At 45.7% G+C, this 12,398-nt stretch overlaps 1 protein-coding gene across 4 annotated transcripts in view; it reads right to left on the bottom strand.

Moving 5' to 3' along the window:
- ppp1r12a (protein phosphatase 1, regulatory subunit 12A) overlaps positions 1–12,398 on the bottom strand; it is a 67,151-nt gene that overhangs the window by 42,764 nt on the left and 11,989 nt on the right. The window lies entirely within an intron of this gene.

The raw sequence follows: 12,398 nt of genomic DNA, 5'->3' as shown, positions 1-12,398 counted from the left end.
CAGGATGCATTTTGTCATCACTTGCACTCTGGGCGCACACGCACACGCACGGTGCACTCAACACATGAAGGTCTATGAAAATGTTTCACAAGATGGTGGACGATGACAAGTGTTTTTAAGAGTGAAAACTGGAAGCCTCGGTTGAACGATTGCACTCGATTGCGTCGCCAGCTTCACTATACTGGCTGGCGGGCCCCAAATCTAAAATCGGCCAACGTCTACGGATGTCTACCCCGCAATCCTCTGGTCAGTGTTGCCGTGGTTACCGCAACCAACCGACCGATGACTGATGCATCGCGCCTGTTATCGGGTCTGAAATGCAGTCCGGAGACATCACTCCTCAGCCCCGTTTAGTCTACACTTGAACTCAACTTTCACAAATGTCAAAAAACATCCTTTTAGACTCGATGAAGCAGCATTTGGTTCAACATCCCTTCCATGGGTCCCTTAAAAATTGTATGTTTGTTGTCATTTGGAGAACTTGCTCTGTTACTTCTCCTGATACTGCTGCGTATCTATTACAGCGCACTGGCCCGCGTTCGGGGTGAGTCGGGTCATTCAAGGGTAAGCGAGAGCTTGACTGTGACGCCCCGACACAATCGCTCGGTCAAACACCCCCGCCAACTTTAACCCCAGCTCAAGGCCGTGCCACTCCAACCTCCGACCTTCACTCCGGAAGGTCAGGGTTCCCGGTCAGGATCCGAGGCGGCACGCCAGACAGGCTTTGAAGTCGGCAGGTTATCTTTCCCTGCGCGTTGTTGTTGTTGCCGTTTAAGGAGCACGCTTTTTATGAGCTTCTAATTGGAACGCTGCACTTTGACAAATTTTGCGTTTCCGATTTATGGACTGGTTGCAGGACTAGGCAACATGGCTTTAAATTATAAGATTTTTTTCCAATTTGAATCATTTTTTTCCTGACCTGATCTCTTTAGTCATGCTCTCTGTTTTCAACATGTTTTTTTTAACACTTTTGTAATCTTAGGGAAGCGGCAAGCCAAAACGGGTCTGGTAGGACTGAATGCATGAAAATCTGTGTTATAAATTGTTTAGATTAAGTCCTTGAATTCTGTCAAGTCATAATTGATCTGTTTTCAACACGCTTTTTCGCATTTTATTGATTGCTTTTGTCAATATTTTCAGGAAGCGGCATGCCTAAATGGGTCTGGCAGGACTGCATATACTGAAATCTGTGTCATGAGTCATTTGAATGTGTGGAATGCTCTGATGTCTTAGTTTAAAGGATTCGCCCCCAAAAAAAATCATGTCATGCGTTGCGGGATTTTTTAAAAATTCCATTTCGTGTGACAACAAAAACATTGCTGTTGCTAATCTTCCCGCTAACATTTCTCCTCATTTACGCAAACTTTTTCAACTGCCGGCACGAAGCAGCGGGGAGCACTTAACGGGCCGTCAAACGTCGGGTAAAAGGCGAGCGACGGGACTCAGGCGAATCTTTCTTGGCAAGCCTCCCGACAACCTGTTGCGGGACCCCCCGCGCCGCGCCGCTAAGGAGCATCGTGGCTCACAATGTTACAAGGGCTGCAAATCGATTGCCCCTCGACTGCTGCCAAACGCCCTCGCCGTGCCATGCGCGTCCAATGCCGCTCCCTCCCCAGTCACGGCGAGTTAAAAAACGCCACAGCTCTCACTTGACACCCATGTGTTCCTATTTCGGGGCGAGCGTGACGGAAGCGGGGGGCCCCAGGTTGAGGCGTCCCACCTGGCCGCCTGAGCCGCCGGATCACCCGACAGTGGTCATGCTGGTCCTAACTGCAATACCAGACCTTCTCCTGCCAGCCTCCATTTTCTTTCTTTTTTTTAAAATAATCGTCAACACCCAACCCTTTATCCGACACCCGACTTATTTGAATTGAATCCTTCCAGTCCCGTTTAGTCACGTTGCCACTAAAATGTTGAGCATGTTGGTGAAGTTTGGGATGCTACTGTTAACCATTGCAACATGGGTGTGGCAGGACTGAATGTGAAAAAACTGTCATGAGTTCTTTGAATTAAGTCCGGCCATACCCGTTGAGGCATGATCCCGTTTTCAACCAGAATTCTCAACCATTGGGTCACGTTGGGGACAGGACTTAAAATATTTCAGACATATGGTGTGCCTTCCCTAATGGAGGGAACTGAAGGACTGAATGTGCTGAAAAATTGTGATGACTTGTTTGAATAGAGTCCAAGCAGACCTGTTTAGGCATGCTGCTGTATTTTGACATACAATTGCAGCTTTTGTGCTCACTTAAGGGATGTAGTAGCATGCCTTAACTGGCCTGGCAGGATTGAATGTGTGGGGAAATTATGTGATGACTTGTTTGACTCAAGTCCTAGCAGACCCGTTTAGGCATCTTGCACTATTTTAACACATTTCTTTCAACATTTGGATGAAGCTAGGGATTCTATTGTGATCATTTTTGGGATGTGGTATGCCTAAACGGGTCTGGCAGGACCGGGAATGGAATGGAGGCCAATCATACCTGGTTAGCACAAGCAGATCGGAGGCTTTGCGGATATTTAGCGTCAGCTCAAGCGTCTATGAACCAAAGATACCTCTTGAGTGACAGTGGACCCCAAATCCACAGTCCCAGGAGTCCTTTTTGCAACTAGAGTGGAATTCCTTTTTTTTTAAAAATGTATATAAATAATGTGTATCTCCCAACACCTTATCCGACGTCTCCGCGCGAGATGGAAGCGTGACAATCGGGAAACAACGGCTGTTAGTTACAGAAAATGCATTAACGGCGTGAGCCGGGCCAGAGGAAGTGGTGGGATTACGCCGGGCGAGGCGAGCGCCGGCGAGGGGGGCGGGGGGGGGTTCCCTCCCGCCCTCTCTGCAGTAAAGTGTCCAGATTTACTGGCCCTCTGGGGAGAGAGGGGAGGGGCAAGACACGGATACGCAGTCGTCATTCCGTCAAAAGTGGACAGCTCCTGATTTTAAGATCATCCTAATAGGTTTTACGCCATCAGGGTTTTTGGGGTCGATCAGGAACCAGAAGCTTTGAAAAAGTTAAAAATAAAAAACAATATTCGACAACCCATTCAATCAGAAGGTGGAGCAATATATTTGTATTTTATAAATATTAGGACATATTTAGGGGATATTCAGACATGCGCATTTTACAAATATTGGTTTGTGTTTCGCAATACAGGAATATTATTGTGCAATCTCTCAATATTGGGTCTTGTTTTGCAAAGATTTGTTTATTTTATTATGAGACAGCAAGTGTCTTTTGCAACCCTCCCTGGAAAATCCGCTCCAATTCTGCCAGTTTAGATTGCGTCCAGCACTTTCCAACGTCGTTTCAAAGTGATGGTCCTCGGAAAATGACCTCAACAGAAACAGGAAGTGCTTTGCGGCGAGGGTCTTGACCCATCTCATGAGTCAAACGGGGCCCACCCCCGAAGAGACACGGGAAGGTTCCGGTCCTGCCAACAAGGTGTGGAAGGATTTTCGGGGGGCGTGGGGGAGTTGGGGATGATGATTCAGCTACGCGCTGTCACCTTGGATGCACATCTGTATGGATGTGTGAGTTGGAGGGAAGGGGAGGGGGTTGTGTGTGTGGGGGGTGGGGGTATGTGTGTGGGGGGGGGACATCTGCTTCCATACGGCACCTGAATGTCATCCTAAAAACGACACAAAACTGTGAGGAACTCCACAAAAGGTTAAAGCCGCATCATCCGGAACGTGAGAAAAATTATGGACAATTTTCCCGTTAATCCCGCACATGGCGAGCGGATGCTTTTAGCGCCAGAGATTGTGTTTTATTTTTTGGCCAAAACACGGATGATGTCATGGGAGCGGTGTTAGCCTTCCATCTGATATTTCACTTTAATGGAGCGGCCTAAGCAGGCAGCCGGCCCAGGGAGCCCAGGCACCGCCGCCGCAGATTTGGCTCCACTAACAATGGCAATTTCATGTCTTTTTCTTCCCCCCGGTATCACATTCCCAACACCCTGCTTGTGCTGCTGTGCTTTGATTTTGGGGATGCTGTTGTGGTCATGTTGGACATGACGGGTCTGGTGGTGGATTGAATGTATGGAAAAACTGTGTGATGAGTTGTGCGAATGGATTCCGAGCACACCGTCAGAGTCATGTTGCTTTTTTTCGACATTTTTGTAAATTTGGGGTTGCTATTATGATGTGTGGGTGGAGGATGACTAAACAGGGTTGGCAGGACTGTATGTGAGTAAAAAATGTGCGATGAGCTGCTTAAACCAGTCCTAGCAGACCTTTGTGGGTATGCTGTTGTACTCCAATGCAGATTTTTAACACTTTGGTAAAGTTAAGAATGTTATATCAAACATTTAATGGAAGTGAAATACCTCAACAGGTCTGGCAGGACTGAATATGTGGAAAAACGGTGTGAATGGAGTCCTACCAGATCCGTTTGGACATGTTGCTGTCCTTAACACAAACATTTAGCATTTCGGTGTTGTGGATGCTATTGTCATCCTTTCAGGCATGTTAACTGCCAAAATGGGTCTGGTGGCATTTACTGTGTTGTATGATGATATCTGTGTGATGACATTTGAATCAAGTCCAAGCAAAACTGTTTTGGCATGCTGCTTAATTTTAACACATTTTAAAAACGATGATGAAGTTAGGAATTCCATTTTCAACATTTAAGGGATGCAGCATGCCTAAACAGGTCTGGCAGGACAGAAGGCATGGAAATGTGCGTTGGAATGGAGTCCTGGCGGACGTGTTTAGGCATGCTCTCTGTTTCTAACATGATTTTTAACATTTTGGTGGAGTTAGTTGTTGTTACTGTGATCATTTTCGGGATGTAGCCTGCCTAAACGGGTCTGGTAGGATTGAGTATGTGGAAATCTGTACAATGGGTTATTTGATTCAAGAGTTAGCAGATATGTTTAGGCATGATGTGTAGTTTAACACACACATTTTTAACATTTTAGTGAAATTGGGACCTTCACTCACTTCTTCCAGGCCCGTTTAAACATCTTGCAATTTTCATCATGGACGTTTAAAATTTTGTGGAAATTGGAGATTCTATTGTGAACAATTAAGGGGGATGTAACATGCCAAATCGGTCTGGTAAGAGTGAATATGTTGAAATGTGTGTCGAGTTGTTTGAATGAAGCCCTATCAGACCCATTTAGTATTTAGAAGCAGATGCGTAGTGGAGCTATGGCGCAAGATGGATTAAAGCGTCTAAGCAATTCAGCAGAATGGAGCCCAAACGGGCTGTCCGGGGAGTCCTTTTTTTTCTCCCTCAACAGAGTGGAATTTCCACAGCCGTCTCCCCGCGGGATGATTTGCTGTCAGGCGTCATATCGCGCCAGAGTCACCTCCAGTTTAAGTTACATGATGGACGACAGGGCACTCGGATCGACTTTCCGATACGGCGAGGAGCGTCTGAGATGCGGGAAGAATTATTGCGGATGCGAAAGCGCGGGTAACGACTTTCTCGACGCGATTACGCGCTGAATAAAGCTTAGAATCAAACGGGATTGTCCCGGGAGGAAGACGTGGAGGTATTAGGAGGAAGAAGGTGGGCTGGAGGTGGCGGTTCGGGGGGGGGGGGGGGGGGGGACGCGGGGGTGATGACGAGGTTACAGGGAACTTCTCTGTTGAGCCTTCATTGAGCACTTGATGGATGCTCTGTAACCAATGGAGGTAAAGAGCACCCCCCCTATCTCAAAAGTGAGTCTCACACACACACACACGGCAGATTAACTTTGGCTGATTTATGGCGATTTACCTCAGGAGAGCAAACAGCTGGGGAAGGACAAATACCACAAGTGGCAAAGGCATAAATTCAAGGCGCTCATTTATTCTGAAGATGATGCGGAGCAGCATAAAGCACACTGAGGATTACATTACTGACACCAAAAAAACTTCACCCTTGGGCTTTACCAACATTGACCAATATCGGATCGGAAAAGTATTGAACAACACTGGCCCATGTTTTATGAATATTACAATGTCTTCTATGAATTTTGGCAAGGATTTACCACCGTTGCTGTGTTTTATGGGTGATTGTATGTGTTTACAAGAGCTGGGCATACCGCCTATGTGACGGACCGGTCCGCTTATCCGCCTATGACGGACGCCCATTTTGTAGGCGATAAACGATATGCGGGAAACTTAAAAAAAAAAAAAAAAATAGTCGGACTAAGCATAGCCGGAATCGAACTTTTTTTCTGTCTATGTAATACTAGTACAGGTTTATTTATATATGTTTTAGAATATTGGTACATGTTTTACGAATATCTGTAAACTTTTATAAATATCGGTACATTTACAAACATTAGCCCACGTTTACAATTATCGGTATTTTGTTTACAAATATACCATATGTACATGCTTTATGAATATCAGTTTGTGTTTGATGAATATCAATAATTGATTTACCAACATCAATACCCTTCCCGAAATTGGAATGTATTTTACCAATATCCGTACGTGTTTCAAGAACATCGGTTTTTATTATTATTTAACATTGCAATGTGTTTTACTTATAATATACTGGTATGCATTTACCAATATTGGTATGTTTAGAATGTGTTTATACTCGAATCCATCTATTTATATTGGTATTATATTTAATGAATACCGGAATACTGTCATGTGTGGAGCATGCTCTTAGCTGCCAATAAAAAGACAACAACACCACACCTCCACGAAATGACATTGGGTACGATGTCGGTGTTGTTCACGCGCATCTTCCAAGCACGTTGGTTAGGTTTACAAGCACTTAGCCGAGTGTTGTTGCAGGTGAGTATGTCGCCTTCTGCAAACAGGCCCGTCCGACGACCACACGGGGAGTCGGCATCAAGGGGAAAAAGCCCCGTCCTGGTCGAGCGCAACGTCTCCGGGGCTCGGGGTGATTCATTAGCGTCACGCTGGGAGCAAAGATGTGCGGCGGGCACGACCCGTGCGCTTATGACGGGGCCAACGGGGGTTAATGGGAGCACCCAGATGACTCCATCGCCCACTATTGATCATCATTTGGGAGAAGCGTGAAGAAATGAGTCAAACTTACTCACTGGAAGGAATGTCCAAATGAGTGCCGGGGTGCAGGGGGGCGGGGGGGGGGGGGTGGAGTCAGGGGATCTGATTCTGCCTCATAGTTTGGAGCAGGGTGCATTGTGGGAAATTGGGAAATAATAACAATGGCACTTTGAAATGACACTGGAGACATTTTGAGTGCGAGCCAAAAGGAGGTTTAGGAATTGTAGCGCCAGTCTCGGCTGTGGTGAGTAGCTGAGGATGGGATGGGGAGGGGTTATGTGAGGGGGGGGGTGATTAGCTCCCCACTGGTGTTAACTGTGGGTGGCAAGTAGATAAAACGCCAAGATGAAGCCACGTTGTTTACGCCGCCTGTTTGTGGGCCGGTGCATCCTTATGTCTCGGCTATGTAGCACCGAGATGCTAAATGGCGCCATAATGGAGATCAGCGCTTACATGGTGAGAAGGAAATGCACTTTTTACCTCCGCCAGGGAGGTTTTGTTTTTCTTTGGTTTGGCTATCTGGCAGTCAAAAAAAAACAAAAAAAAAAACAGGCCGACATCTACTCATGACATCTTAAACGCGGAACCCTCCCTCCTGGAGGTCCACGTTAAGTATGGGGGGTCCCACCTGTCCTGCTCCCCCCCACCCCCACGCCAAGCCTGAGCGGCGGGTCATTTGGCGGCGAGGTGGTCCTCGCCGAGCTACAGCCGTCGACGCTGCTCACAGTGTGAAACAACGCATTAGGACGGCGCCCCCTTCCAAATGCCGGGCGGGACGAGCGTCGGCTTTAACAGCCGCCAACCCGCATCCCGTTATCTCTTTGTGTGGTCCACCACCCAACGCTAAACCTTATTCTCTCGAACCACAAACAACACAAATATGTTGTGGGTTTCACACACGTTGTTTACATGTTGTTGGGCACCTTGAAAAAGACGGGTTGATTTTGTGCTGTTACATGAGTGGTAAACAAAGACAATTATTTGAAGACTCTTTCTTGTGGCTGAATTTGCTTTAAGTATTTTTTTTTTTTTTAAATCAAGATTGAATTAATGTCTTTTTGACATTCATGCCTTAGTTAAAAGAATAAATAAATCAGAAGTTACTCACCGGTTCCTCAGTTCTTGATTAGTTTTTTCACTCAAGCAGTTATTTGGAGAACCACGTTTTACTCGCACCTTAAGTCATATAGTTCCAAAGTACTTTTACTTCAGTATAATTTTTACCTTATCTACCCGGTACCTACCTGTGGCCCTACTATTGACACATTCGCAACCCAATGGCAGATCGATGGAGAATGAATACGTTTCGGTATGGCATGTTCGGTTCGGTCCACCTTGAGTACCGTTTCTGATCGTTTTTTATCATACGCACGGGCGCTAATGACTGTTGCACGCGGGAGTGGAGAGCGGCGGAACAAACGAGGAGCCAGTACGCTAGAAGCCGTGATAAATCATAAATGCATGGATAAATGGCATTATTATGGCATACGCAAACAAGCCAGGGCCCGAAGGCCCTCCGTGCACTGAGGTGTCATGTTTGGGAACATTCTGGCTTTCCTGTTAAAATCGCCGATGGGGAAACGTACGTGTATAAGTTCCAAAGTTGCGTGCCGACATTGCTACACGAGATCGGCGGCTATGCTGCAGGTAGCACGTCTAACATAATATCGAATAGCCGACTTTGAATGTTTCTTAGACAAGGAAGCAAGCAATCTTTTTAGCCAAAATAAAAAGTACAATAGCTCTCCTTTGTTCTCCGCTGGTAATCTCACTCGCCGTATGATGCATTCATGAACCTCGGAAACATCACAACTCAGCAAAACACAAATCCGACCACAACACAGACAACCCAATTCGTTACAATATGCTGTTGATCATTCAAAGAATTCAAAGCCTAAAAAGTGTAAATAATATCATAAAGACTTTAAAGTTACTGTATTTCATTATAAAAACAGTTTTAATAGAGTTATTGTATGTATTTTCACAAAAAGTGTATACATGTACTGTAATGACAACTTGTCTTTAACTTGAATACTTAGGTGTGTCATAGGCAGTTGCTGCTGAGTGTTTAAAGATTTCCGTGTCTTAATAGTTTACAAAATTCAGAGATCTTTCCTTGTTAGTGTATTTTTTATTCTGGTAGAATTTCTTAGAAAATCACCCGAATGGTTCGCTTTTATTTATTTTCTCAAAAAAAATGTACCGTTTACTTGTCATTTTTTCAAAATAAACATATATATATAAAAAAAAGAATCAGTATCTATATCTATATCTTTATCTATATATATATCTATATATATCTATATATATATATATATCTATATATATATATATATATATATATATATATACACACATACGTACACATAGATATTGTGCAACGTGATCCGTGGCTGCTGCACATCAGTTTCACGCAGCGTGACTAAGCCTCCAGTAACAGGAGCTTCGGCCCACCATCATCCCAGCGGACCCTCGTTTCCAACGCGGCCGAACGAGCGTCCCCTTCCCCCCCCCAAACCACAAACCCCACTCCCAGTGGCGTCCGCGGGGACCCAGTGAAAGCAAACAGTGAGGTCATCTCCGGGCTCTCATCGGGCCAGCCGGGATTATGCAGGCTGGCAGAGACGCACAAAAGGAGAGTGAACTTGGATTAAGTCATTAAAGTGCAGACTCCTGCAGCACAGGGACTGCTTCTTCTCTCACACACGCAACTTACAAGCACTCATGTTTTTGTGATCAGCCAGTGTCCACCCCTTGGTACTGGAATTTTTTTTTTTGGGGTTAATTCATTGCAATAGCTACGGAACATCCGCAAACAATATTATAAACCTCGTTTCCAGCTATGATTTCAGGAATAGTAGCTGTTCCGGTCCAAACACACAATCCTCCTCTGAAAGTTCCTAGTTCTGGGGTCAAGTTTCTGTAGTTGGAATGTAGTATACGTAACACATTATTACCCCGGAACTAAATTTACAGACTCCAGAAATGTATAATCCAGAGGTGAAGTTCACGCAGTCGAAATGTACGACAGGTAACCCGATTGAAAAAACCTGGAACTACATTCAGAGACTAGTTCTTGTGGTCCAAACAGGCAATGTTCCCCCTCTAAATTTCCTGATTTGCAGGCTTAAATTATCCTGGAACTTAATTTAACTACTACAAAGGTTCGACAATCTAGAACGGGAATTCTAAATTTGTGTTATCTCTCAGCATGTTAATAAAAAGTGCAGAGTGAAGCATCCCTGCATGCACCTGCACCACTTTTACGCGCGCACCCACGCACGCACGCACATCTTGAAACGCAAGCTCCGATAACATCCACGAAGGTAACACTAGAATTTTTATTGTATCAAACAGGTGGCGCCGACCTTGACGCCCGCTCAAATGTTGGGCACCAGGCACGCTCTGAGTGTGCGCGTGCAAGTGTGCGCGCTTCACACCTCTGGAATAAAAAAACAAAAAACAACAACTGTGACACACACACACACACGCACGAGCGCACAATCGATACACAACGTGTGTTTGGACAGTAACGTTACTCCCGATGATTTTGGGGAAGCAACCTGTTGAAAATAATTCAAATCATATGTCAAAACACACACACACACACACGCATGCAATGCAACATTAGTCCCATTCATCAACAAGAGCAGGATAAATTCTGTTCAAATGAACAGGAAGTAAACACTAAAGTACTAAAATATAGCAGTCAATATCAATTGATTTTTAAGAACTCTCCTAAAACCAAATATACAGTCAAATAATATCACGATGCATTCTGCATTGTAACTACTCAAAAAAGGATCTTGCAAATGTTCTCGGCTAGCTTTCTCCTCTCTTTGTACTTTTCCACCCGTTGTTATAGTTCTATAAATAAAGTTGAGTGACTTCAATTTTATTTTGACTTGTTCTGTCCAGTGACCTTAAAGAGCCGAAAATAAAGAATATTCCATGATCCCCCGCTGCTTTAATTATTGTTATTATTGGGATGATATCAATCTATCGTCAAGTTCATTCCGAAAAAGGCGAAATTAAAGACGGTCACGCCGGGTCATCGTAAACGATCAACACGGAGCATCAGTGGGATCAGACAGCGGTTTCGGGTGACAAAGGTCCGTGTTCTTTACCCACCGTGGCGAGGCTTTGCTACGTGTTGTTTTAAACGTGGGCCATCGCGCCGCATGATGTCAACGCCGACATCCATCAATATCCCGTTAGATTCTCTCTGGAGCCGCTGGCATTAAAAAAAGAAAAAAAAAATCGTCTGATGTTTGTCTTGTTTTCAGTGTAACGCCATCCGCTTTGTTGTTTTGGTGAACACTCGTCGCAGCGTGTGAGCGAAACCCGCAAAATAGCTTAACCGACTACCTGTGTACGTTGCGATAGCTAGCTTAACGACAGTCTCTTTGAAATTGGAGTGGCGGTGTACTTGTGTACTAACCGATGCATCCTCAGTTTAAGCTAGCTGACGAACAACTTGTGGTTGTTCCGTGCGTTCTTGGTTGATGCGTACTTTCGAGTGCAAAATAATTGGAGGACCAATCGAGTGTGAGTGTGCACAGAGTTTAGTTCGGTGATATCTCGGACCCGCGTTTTGATCGTAGCAAGCCTCAGCCGTATCTATGACATCAAAGCATGATGGCATTCATTTGATTTTGCAATTTTGAGGTTTTAGCCGAGTGGAAGCACCTCCAGACGGGGGGTCAGTGGGGCCAGACGAGATGGCCTATCGTCTACCCGCTGAGTCCACATCAGTCTGGCCGGGGGGCGGGGGGTGTTTGGGGTCATAATCCGTCACTTTCCCAAATGAAGACAGAATCAATCAGGATGCAAGCACGGCTCGCTGACAAGTGAACGGTGATACGCCGCCTTTATTACGAGGGAGGCCCGGCAAATAAGACGGGCAGCTGCTGTCCCGCCGCTAATTAGCCCCGCCATCCATTCGCAGGGACGACGCTATTGAGTCATAACGACAACGCCGCCAGTTCACGGAGAGTTAGCGGCCTGCGTTGAGGCCGGCTCCTCCTCACCGCTAATTGACAAACTTCAGCCGCTAGCACTTTGAAGCGAATACACCGCCCCCCTCCAGCCCCGAGATGCCAGCGGGGGCCTCCCTACCCGGACGCCTTTGAAACCCAAGCCCGCCGCGTCGGCCGCCATCTCGGGCCGCGAGTGAGAGGAGCCGTCTGTTAGCTTAGCTCACGGGGGGGTGCGCTCTCTCCCGGTTTTGTTTTGGGTCTCTGAATTTCTGAGCACCCGCAGACTGTATGAAGAGAGGTTGTGTACCAGACCCATTTAGTCTGTATCTTTTTAACATCAATTTGAAACGTTTTGGGAGAGTGGAGATGCTATTGTGACCTTTTTGAAGGATGCAGCATGTCTAAATGGGCCTGGTAGGAGTTCATGCAAACAAATC

The sequence above is a fragment of the Filicampus tigris genome, chromosome 22 (assembly GCF_054856515.1).
Source record: "Filicampus tigris isolate MCC_2025a chromosome 22, RoL_Ftig_1.0, whole genome shotgun sequence".
Lineage (NCBI taxonomy): Eukaryota > Metazoa > Chordata > Actinopteri > Syngnathiformes > Syngnathidae > Filicampus > Filicampus tigris.
Note: the sequence above shows the minus strand (reverse complement) of the source record. Positions and strands in the feature narration are given on the sequence as shown.